The sequence below is a fragment of the Meriones unguiculatus genome, chromosome 10 (assembly GCF_030254825.1).
Source record: "Meriones unguiculatus strain TT.TT164.6M chromosome 10, Bangor_MerUng_6.1, whole genome shotgun sequence".
In the NCBI taxonomy this organism is placed as follows: domain Eukaryota; kingdom Metazoa; phylum Chordata; class Mammalia; order Rodentia; family Muridae; genus Meriones; species Meriones unguiculatus.
Genome location: NC_083358.1, coordinates 119909933 through 119929615, shown reverse-complemented (window position 1 = coordinate 119929615; position 19683 = coordinate 119909933). Strand labels below are relative to the sequence as shown.

Here is a 19683-nt window from a genome sequence, read left to right as displayed (position 1 = left end):
ACTCCAATAGCCTCAGACTCTTGAATATTTAGTTTCTTGGCCTCTCAGCACTGTTGCCATTTTAGCCAGGGGACTGTTGTGGGGGTGCCTTGTTATAGGGTGTGTAGTTAATTGTATATTTCGTCTCTAATCACTAAATGTCTCCAGCCATTGATGCCCCTTGGGGCAAAATAGCCCCCAGCTCTCTGGTAAATGCAGAGCAGGGCCACCAGCAAAGGATATGAGTTCAGCTTTGGAAGGCACTGGAGCATAGCCTACTGTCCTCTGGAGCACTCTTCCCTACCCCAGCTCTGAATTAGTGAATATTAAAAAAAATGTGTGTGTAAAGTGGGTTGGAATTGTATGATTAGTGGGTTCAAGTTTATTTACAGAAGATGAACTTGTTTTGTTTTAAACATTTATTTATTTATCTATTTATTTATGGCATGGGTAGATGCATGGGAATCATGGCAGGTGTGTAGAGGTCAGAGGACAATTTGTGGGAGCCAATTCTCTCCTTCCGCCATGCAGGTCCCGAGGATCAAACTGAGGTTATCGTGCTTGTTGGGAAGACAGCCTCGCCTGCCGAGCTGCCCCACCAACCATAAGAAAGTACAAGCTTATATAGGCTTATTGCCATCCCAGGAAGACTAATGTCAAGACCCATTTAAATGCAACTCACTGGAAACTGGGTTCTGGCGCAGCCCTGTGGAACTGTGTCCCAGCTTCTTGAGAGATTACTTTAAGTACTCATGTCAAGAGAGAGATGATGATTTTCCTCCCCCTTCCCCCCGAAAAGTCCCAGCTTCGTTTTTCTCTCTGAAGATTGAGATGAGGTTCACTGTAGAAGCATGTACCGTGCGTGACTCCTGCCGTGGTTGTTATGTTTTATAAGGGGCGTTTTGAGTCTTACTAGGTTTTCTCACATGAAGGTAAGAACACCAAATTAAATATTAGCTGCTTGTGGTTATTTTAAGACTCATCTCAATAACCAGGAGAATTTGGTTCTCACACTCTGTACTTTCTGATTACAAACAGCTTTTAAATGGGTTTATGTTGTGTTTCATTGGAGCTTACAGCGGCTCAGCAACGAGGCACGCTTCGGGACAGACATGAGGCAATTTGGAGTTTCTCTTGCGTGTCAGCTCTTTCTGCTTTGATCTTTATCATTCTTACCCTGTCTTTTCAAAGATTCTGCTTGGAGGGCCTTTCTTCAGTGAGATCACAGGAGAAAATGGCAGGTCGAGGACGCCGTGCTGTGGAGTGCGCAGACACCTGTGTTTGAGGTAGATCTGAATCCAGCTGACCCGGGCTTTCACGGCCTTGGTATGGCCAGTGTCCTACCTAGATTTAGTCAGTTATTCTTTCTTCTTCTGTTTGGTTTTCATGTAGTCCGTAGACAGTCACGCTTAGACATAACAAAAATGTTTCTGAAAAGTTGTGGATAAGTATTTTTATAGAACAAAGAAGGAAGACGGTTTATAGAAGAAGGTTTTATAGAACAAAGAAAGAAGGTTTCAGGAGACTTTGCTAAATTTCTGCTAATGTTCTCATTGCTTCATAGACAGAGTGGTCATGATCAGGCTCTCAGTTCTCTCTTTTCGTAACCTCTTGTAAAGATTAAACTTGATAAAAATCTCTCTGGAAAAGCGCTTTACTGTATATTGGTGATTTATTTGTTCAAAATTAATAACTGCAAAACCTGCCTCTCTGCATTTTGTCTTTGGAATCTCTTATCAGGGAGACCATTTTTTTCAGAACAAATCTTTTGGCAGGCATCAAGAAGTTAATTATTCCTGCAAGAAATTCTGTTTGGAACTTTTCGAAACGTTGCAATATCTATGCTGATTTAACTTAAAAAAAAAAATGGATTCTAGGTTGAATAGCTGCAGAGTCCTGGCAGAGGCGACCATGTCAGATGTCTTGGCCTACTCAGGATGAGGGGACTTTCCCACTTTCTGCAATCTCCCATCTTAATATGTGGGAGTTTTGTGGAGGTCCTGTGTTACACTGAAATGCTCATCTTTTCATGCTGTGTGCAGTCCTGTGTGAACAGAGGCTCTGTGTATGTCTGCATGTGTCTAAAAGAAACGAAAAGGAGTAGTGAGAGAGGTTTCAGTTTGCAGTGGTAGTTATTTTTAGCCTTGGTCATGTAATCAAGTGATCCTTAACTTTGCAGTCAGTTGCTCAGGATGTGAAATGGAGCGTGCCGTCGAAACAGTCCATCATATGTGGTGATGAAGTGCAGGCCCTTGGAGTTTGTAACCCATCATCTCTCAGTGTATGCTGTTGTGCAGGCCAGCCCTGTGTACATCCAGGCAGGGTTCAGTGGTAACTTTGCATTTGGGAGTCAAAACTGAGTCAAAGAATGCTGTTTCCTGGAAGGGTGGCTTTAAGGATGAGCATCCCAAGTCCCCGAGTATGTCCTTCTCCATCACCTCCAGTTTCAGGTTCTGCACGGGCCTCATGTTCCCAGCCCTGGCCTCTCTCTGACCTGGTGCCTTTGGCCATAGAAGACTCCACACCACCAGAGCCTGGTGCCCAGGAGGGGGTCAGAGAATAGTTATGGACAGTTGTGAGCCACCATGTGGGTTCTGGAAACAGAACCTGGGTCTTCTGCAAGAATAGTGCTCCTAACCACTGAGCAGTGTCTCCAACCTGAAAAATCCTTGTTTTAAAAGAAGTCACAGTTTATTCATTGTATATCCCGATTGAAGCCCCCTCCCTCCATTCCCCCATTCCCCTAGTCCACTGAAAGGGAGAGTTCTCCACCATTGCCATCTTCCCATAGCTTGTTAAGTCTCCTCAGGACTGCCTGGATCCTCTTCCTCCATGGTCTGGCAAGGCCGCATCACCAGGGGTGAGTGATCAAAGAGCAGGCAACCAAGTTCATGATAGAGGTGAAAAAAATAAAATTAAAAGTTAAAGAAAAGGAAGTCATCTAAGTATTGATGTTTGTGTCAAGGCTTTAAAATTCAAGCAGTGGATAGGATAGCAGTGTTTAGTTGACTAGAAGGTTGTTTTTTTTTTTTTTTTTTTTTCATTGTGGAGTGAAAGGACCTTCCACTTGCCAACCCTGAGTCATTGTAGAGGACATCGGACTCTTGACACACCTTCTGTCCACTGTAAGATTGGTACTGACTTTGCACAACTGGGTATTGGGATCCTGGGCTGGACATGAAGCCAGAGGTGGGCTACTCTCCCCTGCTTCTCTGACCAAAGGGATAGTTAGCACTATTTACTAAGCAGGATGCTCGATGAGAAGGAAGGTGTCAAGGAGGACACAGCTCCTTTTCCTGCACAGTTCATGTCACACAGTCACGCTGGCGTTAGAGGCCTTGTATTCTGGCCCCTGTGTGGGAGTAGAGAGCGTTATACTGGGCTTAGTGTTTCTTTTACTGACTCCAGTTAAGACGTAGAAAACATCATTTAGCTCCTGAACTCTAGTTCTCAGCCCCCCTCCATCCTGAGCCCCACGTGTTGATGAATCATGCTCATTCGCTCTGTCTATCATCTATCTGTCTGTCTGTCTATCATCTATCTTCTATTTACCTATCATCTATCTATCCATCCATCTACCTACCTATCAATCTACCTATCTTGAACATACTTCCCCTCTTATTCCGCTCCACCTCTTTTTTCTCACCCCTTACTCCTGACCTTCCTTTCCACACTATAAGAAGATTAAGCCCTCTTACCTGTGAGTCACGGTCTCGCTATGCTTTTATAATTATAATCATCAGGCTTTTGATGCCTACTCTTTTTAGTTCAAGATAGTCTTAGCCAAGCTGCTAAAGGCAGATTAATTTATATACTGTCATGATAAGCAATTTAGCAATCCATAGAGATGCAGACAGACAGACAGAACTGTAGAATGGCCCATTCTTCTAGTTAAGGCAAACCCACCTAGCAAGCTCACAAAAAATAATTTGAATGATTATATATTATACCTTAAGAGATCTGTCTAAAATAGACTATCACCACTTTTGAGAATTCAAGAAGTAGGAAAGTTAGATTATTATAAAAGAACTATTGCTTTTGCAAAGGAATGTAACCTCAGAATCCCTTATAGTAGCAAGCATCTTCAGTACCTTTAAAACGTAAAAATGAATTGCTTCTTAACATTTTAGCCAAGGTCAGGTGTAAAACATACCATGACATAAAGAAGTTTGGCTCCCATGTGACAGACACACATGCCCTGAGCAGCACTCCTGAGCAGCACTGCTAAGCATGAAGCAGTTTTGGGGTGTGAGGACTTGAGAGTCTATTTGTGTTGTATTGGGGTTTGCTGGCCTACATTTCCCTCTCCTGTGTCCCTGTCCACAACCAAAGAAGTACCTTTGACCCTGGCTGCTGACCGGGGGAGCCAGCCTTTGTCAAATTAACTTTTCTGTAGAGATAGGAACGCAGTTCCAATGCCAGCACTACCCCTCAGTGGTTTCGACAAGATGCCTGACTCCACAGGAGGCTTATTTTTGATCTATTACATGAGCACCTTCATCAGAGGGCTTGTGTGCTGTGATAGACATCAGCATGTATTGCTTTTCCTGCTTTTATTGTTCGTGTGTGTGTGTGTGTTTGCGCGCGCACACATGTACCTTAGGAAGCCAGAGGGGAGTGCTGTATCTCCAGGAGCTGGAGTTCAGGTGGTTTGGTTCAGTACTGGAGAGTGACTTTGTGTCCACTGGGAGAGCAGGAAGTGCTCTTGCTGCTGAGCTCTCTCTGCAGCCCTGCCCCCAGCATGTGTGTTTCTAAGGGGTCTGTGCTAGTTTGTTTTGTAGGCTTGACACAAACTCGGGTTATGTGGGAAAAGGGAAGCTCGGCTGAGAAAATGCATGCATCAATCTGGTCTGCAGGCAAGTCTGTGGTCATTTTCTTGATTGATGCTTGGTGGGGAGGGGTCCAGCCCACTGCAGGGGAGGGGGGTACCATCCTGAGTTGCCACAAGCCATAAACAGAGTTCCTCCATGGCTTCTGCTTCAATTCTTGCCTTGACTTCCCTTAAAGGTGGCCTTTGATTAGATATGTAAGCCAAATAAACACTTTCCTTCCCAAGATGCTTTGCATCATGGTCTTTATGACAGCAATAGAAAGCAAACTCAGACAGAACCTGTCACAAAGCGGGCACGTAGCAAAAGTCAGCTTCTTGCCCTTTTTCTGCGTGAGCAGCCACTACCGTCTCACCTGCACTGTCTCCAGCCCCACAAGGGGAGGGCTGTGAGCGGCAGGAGCACTCTGTGGAAGCCGGGTACAGCAGGCTCTTCCCATGGCCCCTGGAGCCAGGCAGCCTGCATTCGCAGCAGCTACTCTGTGCTCCTGAAGAGTGTCTTCCTGTTAGGGCCTCACCTTCCTGCTCTGCAAACTGAGGATAATAGCGTCTACCTACCGGACTCCTGGCACTCCCACAGCTGCATGGAGTGTACAGAGCACGTCTACAGTGTTGACCAGTGAACGGTGTTGTGTTAGATCAGACTTGGAAATTGCAGGGGCCGGCAGCAGGCTTTTTAACAGCTAAAGCTCATTGGAGGAAACGCTCACTTCCGAACACTCAGGCCTTGGCTGCATCTTTAACAAGAGGTAGCTGTCTTCTTAGGAGCTGGCCCGGTCTTTCATCTCTTCCCTGCTCCCTGCATCCACTCTGGCTGGCTTTTGTTATTAATGTGGAGCGGCTGAAGTCATTGACTTGGGTGAAGGCCAGGCAGCATTAGTGAAGTCATATATTACTTTCCTGGACTGGTCATGAGCAGGATGATGGAAGTCAGGGGGCCAGGGAAGCCGCCTCTCTGGGCAGCCCACATGAAAGGTGTGCTTGTTTTCTTCATCGTATTTGTGTGAGTAGATCTGAATCCTGTTCACTGTCTCTACAACCCCTTTCCCCACTGGGGCTCCTTTTCTTCTCTGCTTAGGCCGACTTCCACTGTGTTTGTCTCACATCTTTCTTTTTTCATTTGTTATTTCATCGCAGAAAAACAATCTTGTCTATTTCAAGCAGGTAGAATTGTCCAGCGAGACTGGATGCTTCTGTAGGGTCTTTGTAATACGCTAGGTCAGGTGGGCATTTTTGAGTCTGTGTTACTTGTGTTTGTTTTTCCCCTGCTGTGTAGAGTTCTCATTTGAAAGAACCAGTAAAAGACAGCTAAGGGGTACAATTGAAGAACACATTTGTTTTTCTGCTCTGCTGTGGTATTTGGGGCTTGGGAAACTGGGAAAAGGCAGCGGAATTTTATTAGGCGTTTTTCTGAACTTTCTACCTGCTCTTTCCTGGAATACTCCTTGCTTGGCTCTGGAGAGGTTCCAGGCTTTGAAGAGCACAAACGCCGAGGCAGTTTGGACGATCTGTTGGCGTCGTGAAAGGAGATACTGTTTGTGAGGGAAGATACAGTCTGGGAAAGAGGCTCATGTGACCCTCAGAGTGGGACAGGACCCGTGCTGTTCGCCTGAGCGGTTGAGCTTTAAAAAAAAAAATGTTTTTAATTATTAATATCTGAAAAGAACTATGTGGCCTCAGATTCTGTTTTGTTTTGGTGGTAATGGAAAGATAAAAGTATTCCTACTTAAACTTTCTTTTAAGTTATGTTCCTAAATGATTGGGGTCGGAGGTTTCCGCTGTGAAGAAAAACCTTGATTTCCACTGACATTAGGCACTTCTGACTTGTAGTACTTATGCACTTCATTCGGACTTCCATACTTCCATAACGCCCACGGACGCACGAGAACTATACCACCCTCGGTAGTTACTGTTAATCTAAGAGAGTGTGGAGGGCACTGGTGTGTTGTGGTGTGCCTGGGCCCTCTCTGCAGGCCTCTTTGTCATGTTGTGGCACCTGCTGATTCTTCCTGAGAGGCCACTGCCAGATGCTTGAGCCCTCACTCGCTTTTAATTTGTGGACTTCCCGGAGTCCAGTGATCCAGAGAGGTGAGCTTGTACCATTCCCCATTTTCACCCCCCTGCCACAGTGAAAGGGGAACTCTATTCTTTTAGTTCCGTGGTGTTTTTAATACCTAGGTCTCTTAAAATACTGATGGACTAGGCATGGCAGCCCATGTCTTTAATCCCAGCACCTGGAAGGCTGAGGCAGGAGAGTGTAGCGTTCAGGTAAGTTTACGTACACAATGAGACTTTGTCTTCAAAAAAACCCATACGTGTGTGTGTGTGTGTGTGTAGTGTTGTGTGTATAGGCTGCGTGTAACTAGGTATACTGCTTGCCTAGCATATGTGAGGCCCTGAGTTAAACTCCAGACAATAATAAAACCATATTGTTATGGTATATTATAGAGAAATTCAAATTCTTAAGTCCTTTATGAAGAAGAAAATAATTATTGAACCGATTGTAAAGGACGTGCTTAAATGTGTTAAAATGTAGAAATAGTTACTTTCATGTTAATTTTATATGTATATATCTGTTTGACTTCTGTTTGTGTTTTCCTGGATTTTGGAGCCAGGAGCACAGGCTAGCCTTGAACTCCTGTTTCTCCTGTCTCCATCCCTGTGTATACCAGTGCATCGAGCCACCCTGTTCATCTTCTTTGTAAAAATACTTTAGGTCTCATCAGGAGTGGCTGCATTGTCTTCCTCTGTGGCCTGCTAAGGCTGCTCCCCCCTCAGGGGGAGGTGATCAAAGAGCGGGCCCATCAATTCATGTCAGAGACAGTCCCTGTTCCCATTACTATGGAACCCACTTGGACACTGAACTGCCATGGGCTACATCTGTGCAGGTGTTCTAGGTTATCTCCATGCATGGTATTTGGTTGGAGTATAAGTCTCAGGAAAGACCCCTGTGCTCAGATATTTTGGTTCTCTTGCTCTCCTTGTGGAGCTCCTGTCCATCAGAAGGAAGGAAAAGAAGACCTCCCCTATCAGTGGACTTGGGGAGGGGCATGCCTGGAGAAGGGGGAGGAAGGGAGGGATTGGGAGGGCAGGAGGGAGAGAGCTATAGGGGGGATACAAAGTGAATAAAGTATAATTAATAAAAAATTTTTAAAAAGAAGAGAAATAAAAAAAATAATTTAAAACTGTCTGGAGAGCTGGGTTTATAAAACAGTATGTGGGCATATTTCCTATACCCCAGATTATTCTTGGCAAATATTATTTAAAGAGTTGCATAGTTTTGTATCTGGTATGTTTTTTTCTTATAAAGAGTTAGAGAAAAATGTGCACTAAAATTAAAGAGCACAGTTTGAACATGTCTCCTTTCTTCTCTTTTATTTTTTAAAGCTATCTTGTTTGTGTGTGTGCGCATGTGCACGCGTCTGTCAGAGGCTGGCCTGTGTACCTTCCTCAGTTGTTCTCCGCCGTATTTTTGAGAGAATCTCTCATTGAACCTGGAACTCACAGAATGCATTAAACTGGCTGACCAGGGAGCCCCAGGCCCTTTCTCCACCTCCTCGGTGCTATGATTACAGGTACTATGTGGGTGCTGGGACTTAGACTCAGGTCTTCATACTTCTGTGTCAAACATTTTACTGACCGTACCATCTCCCCAACACCCCTGTGCCTTTTAAATAAAAATCTTTAAAGGCACTGTGTCATGTAATAGGCTGCCCCTGAACCCCTGATCTTCCTAACTGCACCTCCCTAATGCTGGGTGTGCGGCTGCTTTTGTCACCTTGACACAAGCTGCAGTTGTTCTGGAAGAGGGCACCTGGGTTGAGTAAATGTCGTCACTACATTGGCCAGTTGTTTTGCCCCCCCCCCACCTGCTCCCAATAATTGATATAGGAGCTCAATGAGGATGGTGCCAAGCCTGGGCCGGTGGTCCTGTGTCCCGTAAGAAAAAGCAGGCTGAGCAAGCCATGGGAAGCAGGCCAGTGAACAGCACTGCCATGGCCTCTGCCTCAGCTCCTGCCTCCGGTCCCTGCTGTGTTTGAGTCCCTGTCCTCACTTCCTTGGATGATGAACTAAGGTGTGGAAGTGTAGGTGAAGTAACCCTTTCCTCCCCAAGTTGCTTTTGGTCATGGGGTTTCTTTCATCAAGGCAGGAGAAACTCGAAGAGACTGGGATTCCTGAACTGAAAAACCACACTCACCTGCTTATTCTAAGTTTAAAGATAATTCATTTCAAACTTTAATTGAGAATATGCAGATTTTATGTTTACACACAGAAGATCTAATCTTTGCAAAATTTCTGTAACAAAATGAACATTATATATATATGCACATAGATATATTATATATATGTATATGCATATATATAATAGAAATCCTTTATGTAGCAACAATTAGTTTAATTGGCTGTTATTCATAGCTATTAAATCAGTACAATTTTCAAACAATCAACTTTTATCCCTCTTTAAACAAACAAACAAAAAATCAATTTTCCCTTTAAATTTGAAGCAAGGTTAACTGTTTTTGCAGTTGACTACTTGTGATGTTGTCTGGAGTATACTTGACTGTCCTTGATCCCCCAGGCTGTACAGGACAAGAAAGGTCATGGATGGCAGTCAAGGCAACAGAGCCAGATGGTCCCATTAAGAGAGCCAAGCGTCCAGCTGTGATGGATGCCACGCCAGACAGACAGGGCAGGAGAATCACTTCAGTGTACCAGTGGACTTTGCCACTGCCTAGCAGGCTCTGCTCAACCCGGTGCAGCAGGCATCTAGACTTCTAACATCCATTGGGCAAGCAGGGAGGAGGTGATGGCACCAGCCAGTCCTTGGGGCTGTCTGGTGAAATCCACTCTTTGGCATTCTCATAGTTTTTCAACGGAATCTGGGTAAGTTATTTAACCTTGTGTTACTGGTTTAGTTGGCTCCTAAAGGAGAGTCATAATTAAACCAGAGCCATCTGCCAGTGGATCTTAGTGTTGCCTTTCAGTCTGAAAATTGAAACCCAGAGTCACAAAGCCATCTCTTAAGTATTGTGCTACAACGGACTAAAATATTACTGTGGTCTGTTTTTCACCAACAGAGCTGATTTGGGGGAAAGAATGTGGTTAGGAACTGCATGTCCCCAAGACATATGTGCAGCTACTCCTGAGCCTCTTTTCTAAAAGTGACAATAGTAATTGTTTTCAAGATAAGAGGGAGGTTGTGTATAAGAGCATGGCACTGACTTGGCCTTTGCAAGATATCATATACTTCGATATTAGAAGATTGTGGCAAGTCACCAGGTCCCACTGTGTGGGTGTATGGTTGGAGCGTTGGGGTTTTGGAGGTCTTTGTTGAATAAAGTCGGTTTTCCTTTCTGAATCAATTACAGTCTTGTTCCCTGAACTAAGCTTGGAAATGCAAATCTTTATTAAAAGAGCTCCAAAGTCCACTGAACTAAATGACAACAACAACAACAACAAAACACTTTGGCTCATTTTCTCTCCATCCTCCTTCCCTTCTCCCTTCCTCCTTCCCTCCTTCCCTCCCTCCCTTTCTCTACCTCCTTCCCTGCCTCTCTTCCCTCCTTCCTGCAGCCCAAGTGATTCCATCTTGTTTCTCTGTCATCCTGAAAGCTGCTTCTGTCTTCACATTCAAATGTAGGTTTCTCCTAATTTCATTTCAGCTCACGAAAGAGCAGATGCTCTAGATCTGTGTAGGTCATTTTCAGTCACATCCATTTATTCAGAACAGTACCACATTTGACCATAGCTAGCTTCACAGGAAGTTGTGAAATACACACTTTAGCAGATGTGTTCTGTAGAATTGGGATAAGGAATCAGTGGAGCTAATAGTGTCAAACCAGCCGTCACCTGTACTTGTAAATATAATTATGTTGGGACACAGCCATGCCCTTTGTCCTGTGGATGGTCTGTGTCTCCTTTCATAGCACAGTGGACAAGCTGAGGAGTTCTCTGAGAACATATGGACTTCAAAAAGTACCATATTTGCTTGTCCTTCTCAGAAGTTTGCTGACATCTGCTAGAAAAAAAAATGGAGAAATGAAATTGTAGGAGTAACCAACAGTTTGTGCCACATGTGCAGCGCGGTGAACTGAGTCACCGCCTTGAAAAGACACGGCTGGGCCTCGTGTGTATGAAGACCAGTAGCCAGCAGAAAGGATAGTTGCTGTGTAAGTAAGGCTTGAGAAACACTGTTCAGGGACAGATTTTTAGAGCGAGGCAGGAAGTTACTTGGTGAGGGCAAAGAACAAGCGTGCAGAAAGTTGCTTTTTTGAGGGGAGGTGGCTAGAGAGATGAGCACTTTCTGCTCTTCAGGAGGACCTGAGTTCACTTCCCAGCACCCACAACAGGGAGCTCACAACTGCTTGTAACTCCATGTCCTGGTGATCCAATGCCTTTCTTTAGCCACTGTGGGTAAACACACACACACAATCTCTTTTTTTAAAGTTGCTTCTCATGTAAACTTCTACTTTCCATGTGACATGTCATATTTCAAGGGTGTTCCCTGTCCCCTGCACCCCACAGATTGTTGTGTATTTTTCTCTTGCTTTTCTCATGACTGGGACAGAAGAGGGTGATGGCAGCATGTGAATGGATCCGTAGGAGGATATAGAAGGTAGTTCTTCTCTGCAACTGGGTTCATTTCCCCAACTTAAGTTAGGGCCAAAGAGAGAGACATAAGGAGAAGCAGAAAGGCAGAGTTAGTTCCCTGTGAGTGACAGAGTGCTGCCCAGGCCACAGGGAAGGACAGGGTCAGAGTACTCTCCAGAGCAGCTGCCAGGGACCTTACCACAGCCAGTGTCGCGTGCGTCCCTTCATCTTTTCACAGCCACTAATCAAGGGTAGGGGAGCTCTTACGTTGATAAAGATGACTGACTTTGTGGAGGTGCCAATCCTTCTCCTTCTTCAGTCTTTGTAACAAAGTATACAAGGAGGAGACTAACACAAATAATGAAATACTTGCTCGTGCTGGCAAAGAACTCAAATCATTCACTCATCGCTTATTAATTAAAACCTGGTGAGCTTGGCGCCTGTGTTGGAGAAGCAGGTGGATGGCCACGAATTTCTAAAAGAGATCGGCAGGAAAGCTAGTCCCCTGGTGGTGGGGGCTTCCTCTGAGAGCAGGCTCTGTTGACAGGGGTCACCTGTCAAGGAGGGGGTCCTGCTGCCTATGCTGTTGTGACTCAGAGGTTGCAGAAGAAGAAACGCAAATGTGTTTTCGCAAGCTTAAGGTAGGGTAACACATGATGGCTGTGTGGAAGCTTTTGGTTTGTCTACTCAGTCTGTTTGCCAGTGTGCACCCAGCTGGCAGAGCGGTCAGTAAGTGCTCAGCGCATGTTTGCTGAGGGATAAGTTAGGTGGATTTTGGCGCTTAATTATTGGAGCTTTCTGGAAGATGAAAGGCTCTCCAAGCTGAGTGATTCTTTTGGAGAGCAAAAAGACAAAAGGCTGTTATCTTCAAGGCCCCCCTCCTTCATCCTGCCATCTTCCGAATGTTGGTGTCTCTCCCTGGCATCTCTGGTTTGTAGAAGCTGGGGAGAGTAAAGGCTTTTCAAATGAAGAGTCCCTGTGCTTGTAACAGCATCTCGCTACCCTTTTGTACTAGACAGATTTAACAGAATGAGTTGATTTTTAATAATGTGCTTTTTTTTTTTTTTTTTTTACAGCAGTGAACTGTGGTGTAGAGCTTGGCCTTATATGAGACAGAGACTCTGTCTGTCTGTCTGTCTGTCTATCTATCAGGATTTTTTGAGACAGGGTTCTCTATGTAGCCCTGGCTGTCCTGCAACTCACTTTGTAGACTAGACTGCCCTTGAACTCAGAGGTCCACTTGCCTCTGCCTCCCAAGAGCTGGGATTAAAGTCGTGTGCAACCTCCATAGAATGTATAAACAATTAAAAAAAAAAAAAAAAAAAGAAAGAAAGAAAGTTTCCTCTAGAAGCTGTTTCTGGTTGGACTGCTTCCTTCAAAATTTTGAGTTTTACATAAATCTGGACCTTACTGGTAAATAAGGAGACTGGTGAAATGGCAAGATAAAGGTGCTTGCCACCGCATGCACTATGGCACACACACATTCTCATAAGGTAATAAAAAATAAACAGTACGTTAAGTATTTATGAACAAATCAAATGTAAATCTCTTAGTTCTGAGCTAAAGCTTCTGGCCCAGGTATAGGAGAGCTTCCCCAGGTCTCTGAGAGAAGCGTGGCAAGGAGCCTTCCCTGAGGACATACCATCTGTAGTAGTGAGCTGTTTGCCTTTTGCATCATGCAGACCTGCAGTTGACCGTTGTACCAGCCTGCACTACCCTTTGTCTTTGGAAGAGCAAGAAGACGTCCAGCCTGCCACATCTGTTTCTTTATTTCAAAGCACGGAATAATAGCAGGACTTGTGCCCAAAATTCACAATGAGGTAGTCCGTGGGAAACAGCTGGAACACGATGGCATATGGTAAGTGCTGCCACAAACCATGAGGACTGATGCCCGTGCTGCTAGATACAAACCTCAGAATCTATGAACCAAAGGAGCTGACGCTGCCCTCCCTGCTGCCCTGGCGAGAAGAACATTGCCTCATGGAACACAGCATGCCCCTTGCAGAAATGAATTCCAAGGATTTCCATTCTTTCCACCTGTTGCTCTGTCCCCCAGCGTCCTGGAGGCCATCTCCATGGTAGGAGCTAGGATGTGCTGTGCCCGTGTCCCACCTAGGGTGTAGAGGGAGGACTGAGAAGTGAATGCCCACTGACAGGAGGTCCACACCTGACCACCCGAGAGGCTGGAGAGTGACCTTTCTACCCAGGTCTCTGTGTGGCCAGTCACTGCTCATTCACAGTGGAGGCGATGCATATTAAAACAGCACTTCAAGGAAGGATCTGAATGTCTGGGTGAGGAATCGCAGGGCTGTGCCACAGGCCTGTGTCTCCCATGAGACAGATCCTTTAAATATTGCATTTAAACTTTGAATAAACCTTGGATTAAGAGAGAGAGAGAAAATGAAAAGAACTCAGTAGAAAGATGCTTGCTGCAGTGACTCAGCATGTCTGTAATCCAAGGAGATGGGGGCAAGAAGATCAAACGTTTAAAGGCAGCCTCAACTACGTAGGGAGTTCAAGGCCAGCCTGGGCTATGTGAGACCCTGCTTCAAAAAGGACAAAACTCAAAAGGAACAAGGGTGCGGTGTGAGCACAGTTTAACTGTGGGTTCGCCTCTTCTCCCTCTCACCTGGCTACACTGACCACAAGGCCTGCTTGTCACCCACTGTTTAGAGCCCTCCAGATCATTCCTGAAATGTTTCATAGCCGTTACGTCCCCTCTCTCCGCCACTGCGCCATGGAATTTCTGGAACTTATAATTCTGACCGTGCTTGGCTGCTAGTTGCTCACTAGCGCCCTCAGCCTCTCACGACCACCGCTGTACTTGTCAGACTCCTTAGCACCTACGTGTAAGAGGAGATGTCTCACCTTTCTGTATCTGACTAATTAGGCTTAACATAACGTCTTCCCGCTCTGTCCCTTTTGGTGCCTGTCACAGAATATCATTTTAATGACTGAATAGTATTCCATTGCATACATCAGTGAAATTGATGGCACCGTATATTCTTACCCATTACACTAAGCATCACCCAGGTTGACTCCACAGTCTGGAATTGTGCTGCTGAAAACATAAGCTAATGACGAGGCTGGAAACGTTAATTGCCCTGATGTCCGTGTATCGTGTGCATGTGTTAACATCTTGCATTGTGCCCTACAACTGCATATGATTATTACGTTGATTGAAAGAATCTAATGCTTAAGAAGTACATACGCTCACTACTATGATTTGATCATTGCACACCGTCTCCAGCTATCAAATTTTAGCTCACCAGCATGTACACTTAAGTTAATAACTAGGAGAACGATAACACTTAGGAGGGCCTGCTCTGAAGGAAGCTTCACCCTGTATCTGACCTGGCAAGGGCAAAGTACCTTGGCTTCTAAAGAAACTTCGAAGAAGCAGTGTAGCTACTTCAGAGTACTGGAGGGATGGCAGGGGGACGGCAAAGCCTGGGGCTGTGGGTCTTACTTTTTTCTAAGACCTCCCCTGTTGTATGAAAAGGAGAAGGTTGCATGTGTGTTTACTGTGGTTTTCTCTTCCTTGTCACTGATCCCCAGGAGAAAGGGGTTGAAGACACAGGTCTCTGTATTCAGAAGGAAGGAATTCAGGTTAGACGGTACGTAGAAGGTTAACGAGATGCACAGATTCTTAAGGACAGCCCAGTTGTGCCAGCAGTGAAGGCTGTCGGCAGATACCATCGGATGCCAGTAGGGACGCCAGCTTTCTTCCTCTTCCATGCTGAGAAACTGTGGAAAACAATCAGAAGGAATGGGAGAAAAAAGAGCTGTCTTGACTTTCCACGTGTGCCAGTGACACGTCGGGAGCTGTGTGTGAGCGTGAGGTGCCGTGCTGCGTGGGGGACTGTGCTGAAGAGCGGGGTGTTCCTGCTTTTCTCCAGTACCCTCTGCGCTAACTGCTCAGAATAGCTGCCGTTACTTTAAACAGATGGCCCCCGTTTGGGAGGAAAGAAAGTGGAAGTGAGGTGGCTGCCCAGTGCTCATGCCCCACGCCTGGGCTAAAATTAGCCAAATTTCATATAAATACTTACTTATGGAGGACGGCTTCTGAGAGTGGGCTCTGTAGACAGAGCTTTGTATCTTGGTAGACTGGGAGCCGGTATAAATGGCTTAATTCAGAGCAGAACTTTGGATCTTTGGATTTAACGATTATTGTCATTTTGAGGTGGGGGCGTGTGTGGATAGTAGGGGACAGCTTTGAAGTGGGTTCGCCCCATCCACCCTCACCCTCACATGGATTCTTTGGGTCACCAGCATGGTGTGGTACCTACTGACCCACCACACTGGTCCAGGACTTCTGATTTTTAAAAGACATTTAAGTCATGGTAAAATATATGTAAGATAAAAAAAAAAATCAGCGTCAAAAATTGTGGTGTGTTGCGATGGCGAGAGGGGATGCCAAGGTTATTATTTTGTGTGAGCAGGTCCTTCACATTAGGGAGCACCAGGATATTAGTTCCTGACGCTGAAGTCAGTGCTGTGATAAGGAAACAATGAGCCAGCATTCATAAGTGACTTCAGCTAAAGGCTGATTCTTCGGTGTGCAGACTGAAGATCTGTCATCGAGTCACTTGTCAGCAGGAGATGCCAGCAGCAGCATTTCGTCCAGCAGATAGAGAAGTTAAGTTTCCTCCCGAAACTCAAGGCTGTTGCTTTTTATGATCACCCTTGCTTCTCCCTTGTGACTAGTGTTCCTGGCTCCTCTCTGGGGTGTTGTTTGGCCTGTGTGTTTCCGCAGACCACAGGAGTTGCTTGGAGTTGGATGTCTGCGCTTTGCTGCCTGTTGTGTGTGTTCGCTGTTGGGTCCAGTGTTGTGCACTGTAGGAATCCTCACTGAACTTGCTTCTGCCGGAACTTGTCTCTGGGAAGGGAGTTTGCTGGCCCGTACTGGATAATAAAACTGGGGCCGAGATGAGCTGGTCTGCTAGAAGTCAGCTGCAGAAGCGTGAGGACCTGGATTTGGATCCCCAGAATGCTCATGAAAGGCCCAGGCGTTGCAGAGGGGTCTGGGGACCTGGAGGGAGGGCCAAGGGAGAGGAGGGTGGTAGCCTGGATGCCTGACCCTAGCTGGCTAGCTCTCCCCTATCCAGCTCATGAGCCTCACTTTTAGCGACTGATATACCCTGGCTCAGACCTCATTTTCAGTGACTGATATACCGTGTCTCAAATAATAATAGTAATAATGAAGGAAAGCAGTGGAGGAAAACACTCAGCGCCGTCCTCCATAGACAGCGGCATGCGCATGAACCAACAGGTGCACACACTCCCATTACCAGTGCTCACACCAGAAGACACTCGAACCTCCACACGCGTACATGTCTGCACATACACACAGATAGTAAAGCTGTCCCGCGGTCAACGAGTGGACTGCCGGCTGGTTTAATCTAAGGAGCCTCTGTGTTTGGGAAAAAGAGCACAGGGTGGATATTCCCGACAGTTAGCCTTTACAAAAAGGTTCCCTGCTCCTCGAAGACAGGATGCGGGTGGCTGGAGGCGTAGGCCCTCAGGCCAGCGCTGGTGCCGAACTTGGTTTTACTGTTTCCAGATTGACTTGGGCAAATTACTTACTCTCTCTGTGACTCCTTTTCGAATCTATAATTGGCAATAATTACACCCTGCCTTGTAGGGTTGTGGTGAGGATTAACTTAATGTATAAAGTGCTTAGAACAATGTCTGGGATTAATGAGTGCTCAGTAGATGTTATCAGTGTTTCTGTGGTGGAAAAATTGTAAAAGAGCATCTGAGTTAGTTCTTGGTTTCAGCTGGTACATATCCAAATTATCTAAACTATTTTGTAATTTCTCCATTGAGAAGGGAAGACTGGGGGGGTATTGCTGTTTTTTTGTTTTTAAATATCAAATGCTTTACTGAAAATATCAAGTTGAATCTACACGCAAATGGGAAAAATATTCTTAAATATTAAATATTAATATTAAAATGTTTTTTAGGAGACATAAGCAGAGAAGCCTTCTAAGTTAAGGGTAAGGAGACATAAGCAGAGAAGCCTTCTAAGTTAAGGGTAAGGAGACATAAGCAGAGAAGCCTTCTAAGTTAAGGGAGGCCAAAGCTTGCTTGTACTGGGCGCGTGACACGCCCATGGCCTGTCATCTCAGAACGCTGGAGGTTGAGGTTGAGATTGCTGCCTCCCAGGCCAGCCTTGCCCACGTGGTAAAGACCCTGCCTCAAAAAAAGCAAACAGAAAAGTCCTTTGACGGAGAGAAATGTGGAAGAGTTACTATGATAAGGAGAGAGGGGCGGGGAAATGCAAGGGAAGATGGGGAAGGCAGAGGCTCCTCCAGGGCCTCCAGCATCTCTATGGATCATCCAGTCTCCTGTTTAATCACTTTACTTCACAGGAATGTCTTACTCCTTTTCTTTGATTCTTTTCTGTCGAAGAGATGAATTTTCAGCATCAAATCAAGTAACCATATGTTCTAAATGTCACCTCAGACCCCCCTATACATACATAATCATCACATTTTACGTATTTAGTGTTTAAGACACCTGGCTAGTCACTCACAGTTGCTGTTATCACCAGCATTTGATAAACATCTGAGTGCCTTTGTCCTCTCTGATACCTCTTGTGTCCTCACGTGGGCTTTCTAGTATGAAAAGGATAAATAGTTATTTAGAAAATGCTTTTTAAAATTTAATGAAATGTGTCTCTCCCTCTCTTCTTCCCTCCCTCCCTCCCTCCCTCCCTCCCTCTTTCCATCTTTTCACTCTAGCGGTGTCTTCTGTTGATGGATATTGGACTGGAGTGATGAGTGGCCAAGGATGGGTATTTGATGATGTCAGGGGACTGAAGTAATGGCCTTGCGTGAGGATTACACAGTGAGGCCGTACATTGATTACCTCATCTTATTAGCTGATGGAGATGTTCAAGAGGACGAGATTGCAGAGCTTTTAAGCCTGTGTAGCTCCCAGGATCTGAGCCTAAGAGCTTGCTAATCGTCTTCTCCCAGAGGGACCATGTCAAGGGTAGTGGTGGTTCAGTCTCCTGACCACGTGGAGAGACCCAAGTGGGGCAGTTACCCGTGTCCCTAGGATGACTTAGGAAAGCTTAGGACCTACAGATCAACCTGAGTTTTCTTTTGTAGCAATTACAGACTTTAAAAAGAAATCACGTGTTTATTTTTTGTTAGTTTCTGTCCTCCTCTACTGGAGTTTGAGTTTGCTGAGGCAAGTACATGCTACTTCATTAAAGCACTGCCCTTACAGCTGTGACAGCAGGGGCGCTTGTCAGTACCCAGCAAATATATTTGGAAGGAGTGAATGGATGAATGGATTAAATAAATATAACCCTTATTCCCAATGAAATACCTCTCCCCAATGGAAGCACGCTGCCAGTGGCGTTATTTTAAATCCATTTTTGCAAAGAAGAATGTTGTAAATTTTGAATGATCTCCATAGAACAGAAACACAGTTGAGTATGCCAGAGGGAAACTCAACTCAGGCTTTCATGTATTCATGTTTTTGCAGGGCAAATGGTGACTGACAAGATGGTTAGATGCAGCAACCCAGGCAGGGAAGGCTCCCGTCAGAACTCTTAACCTCTAAGAACATCTGAGCACCCTTTGAAGAGTGTGCTGTTCACTTTGCTCTAAGATGATAACACAGCAAGAACTAAAATTCTTCAAACGTTTCTTTCAGGCAGAGCAAATTACAAAACACAATTAACCATTATGTCATGTGTCCTTTAAGGCCTGATTTCCACACCCTTTTTTAGGCCCTGGATAGAACAAGATGAATGTAACAAGGAGAAAGGCATGCCGTAGGGATTTGTTGGCTCATGTATCAGGCCTTTTAGCTCCCATTCCTGAGTAGAGAGGGGGACAAAGGGTAGATTCCAGAAGAACCTGCCTGCACTAAATGGCTGAGTAAGTGTGTGTGTTATAGCGTAAATATTAGTTTTTCTGTTGCTGTCACAAAACACTCTGACCAGTAAAACAGTTTATAAGAAAAAGGGTTTATTTTGGTTTAAAATTATAAGGAATAGAGTCCTTCATGGGAAAGAAGACATGGTTCCTGGTGGCAACAAGAAACTGGATTAAATATTGCATCTTCACTTAGGAATCAGTGAGAGAGACACACAATGGGAAATGAGGTCAGAATATAACACCGTGAAGCCTGGCCCCAGTGACCCACTTCCTCCAGGAAGAATTTGTCTTCTTAAGGCTCCATAACCTCTCCCAAACAGTGCCACCATCTGGGGAGCAGGTATTTGAACACATGATCCTATGGGGGACATTTCATAATCAAACCAC

General features: G+C 45.2%; 1 protein-coding gene across 5 annotated transcripts in view; it reads left to right on the top strand.

The window, feature by feature from the left end:
- Gab1 (GRB2 associated binding protein 1) overlaps positions 1-19683 on the top strand; it is a 112862-nt gene that overhangs the window by 38253 nt on the left and 54926 nt on the right. Inside the window, exon 1 of one of the 5 annotated variants that reach the window (XM_060393222.1) lies at positions 5654-5782. The exons of 3 other annotated variants lie outside the window; for them this stretch is intronic. The gene's annotated coding sequence lies outside the window, so the exon portion shown is untranslated. Of the gene's footprint in view, positions 1-5653; positions 5811-19683 lie in introns of those variants that run through there. One more of the 5 variants, XM_060393221.1, reaches the window with a different exon arrangement.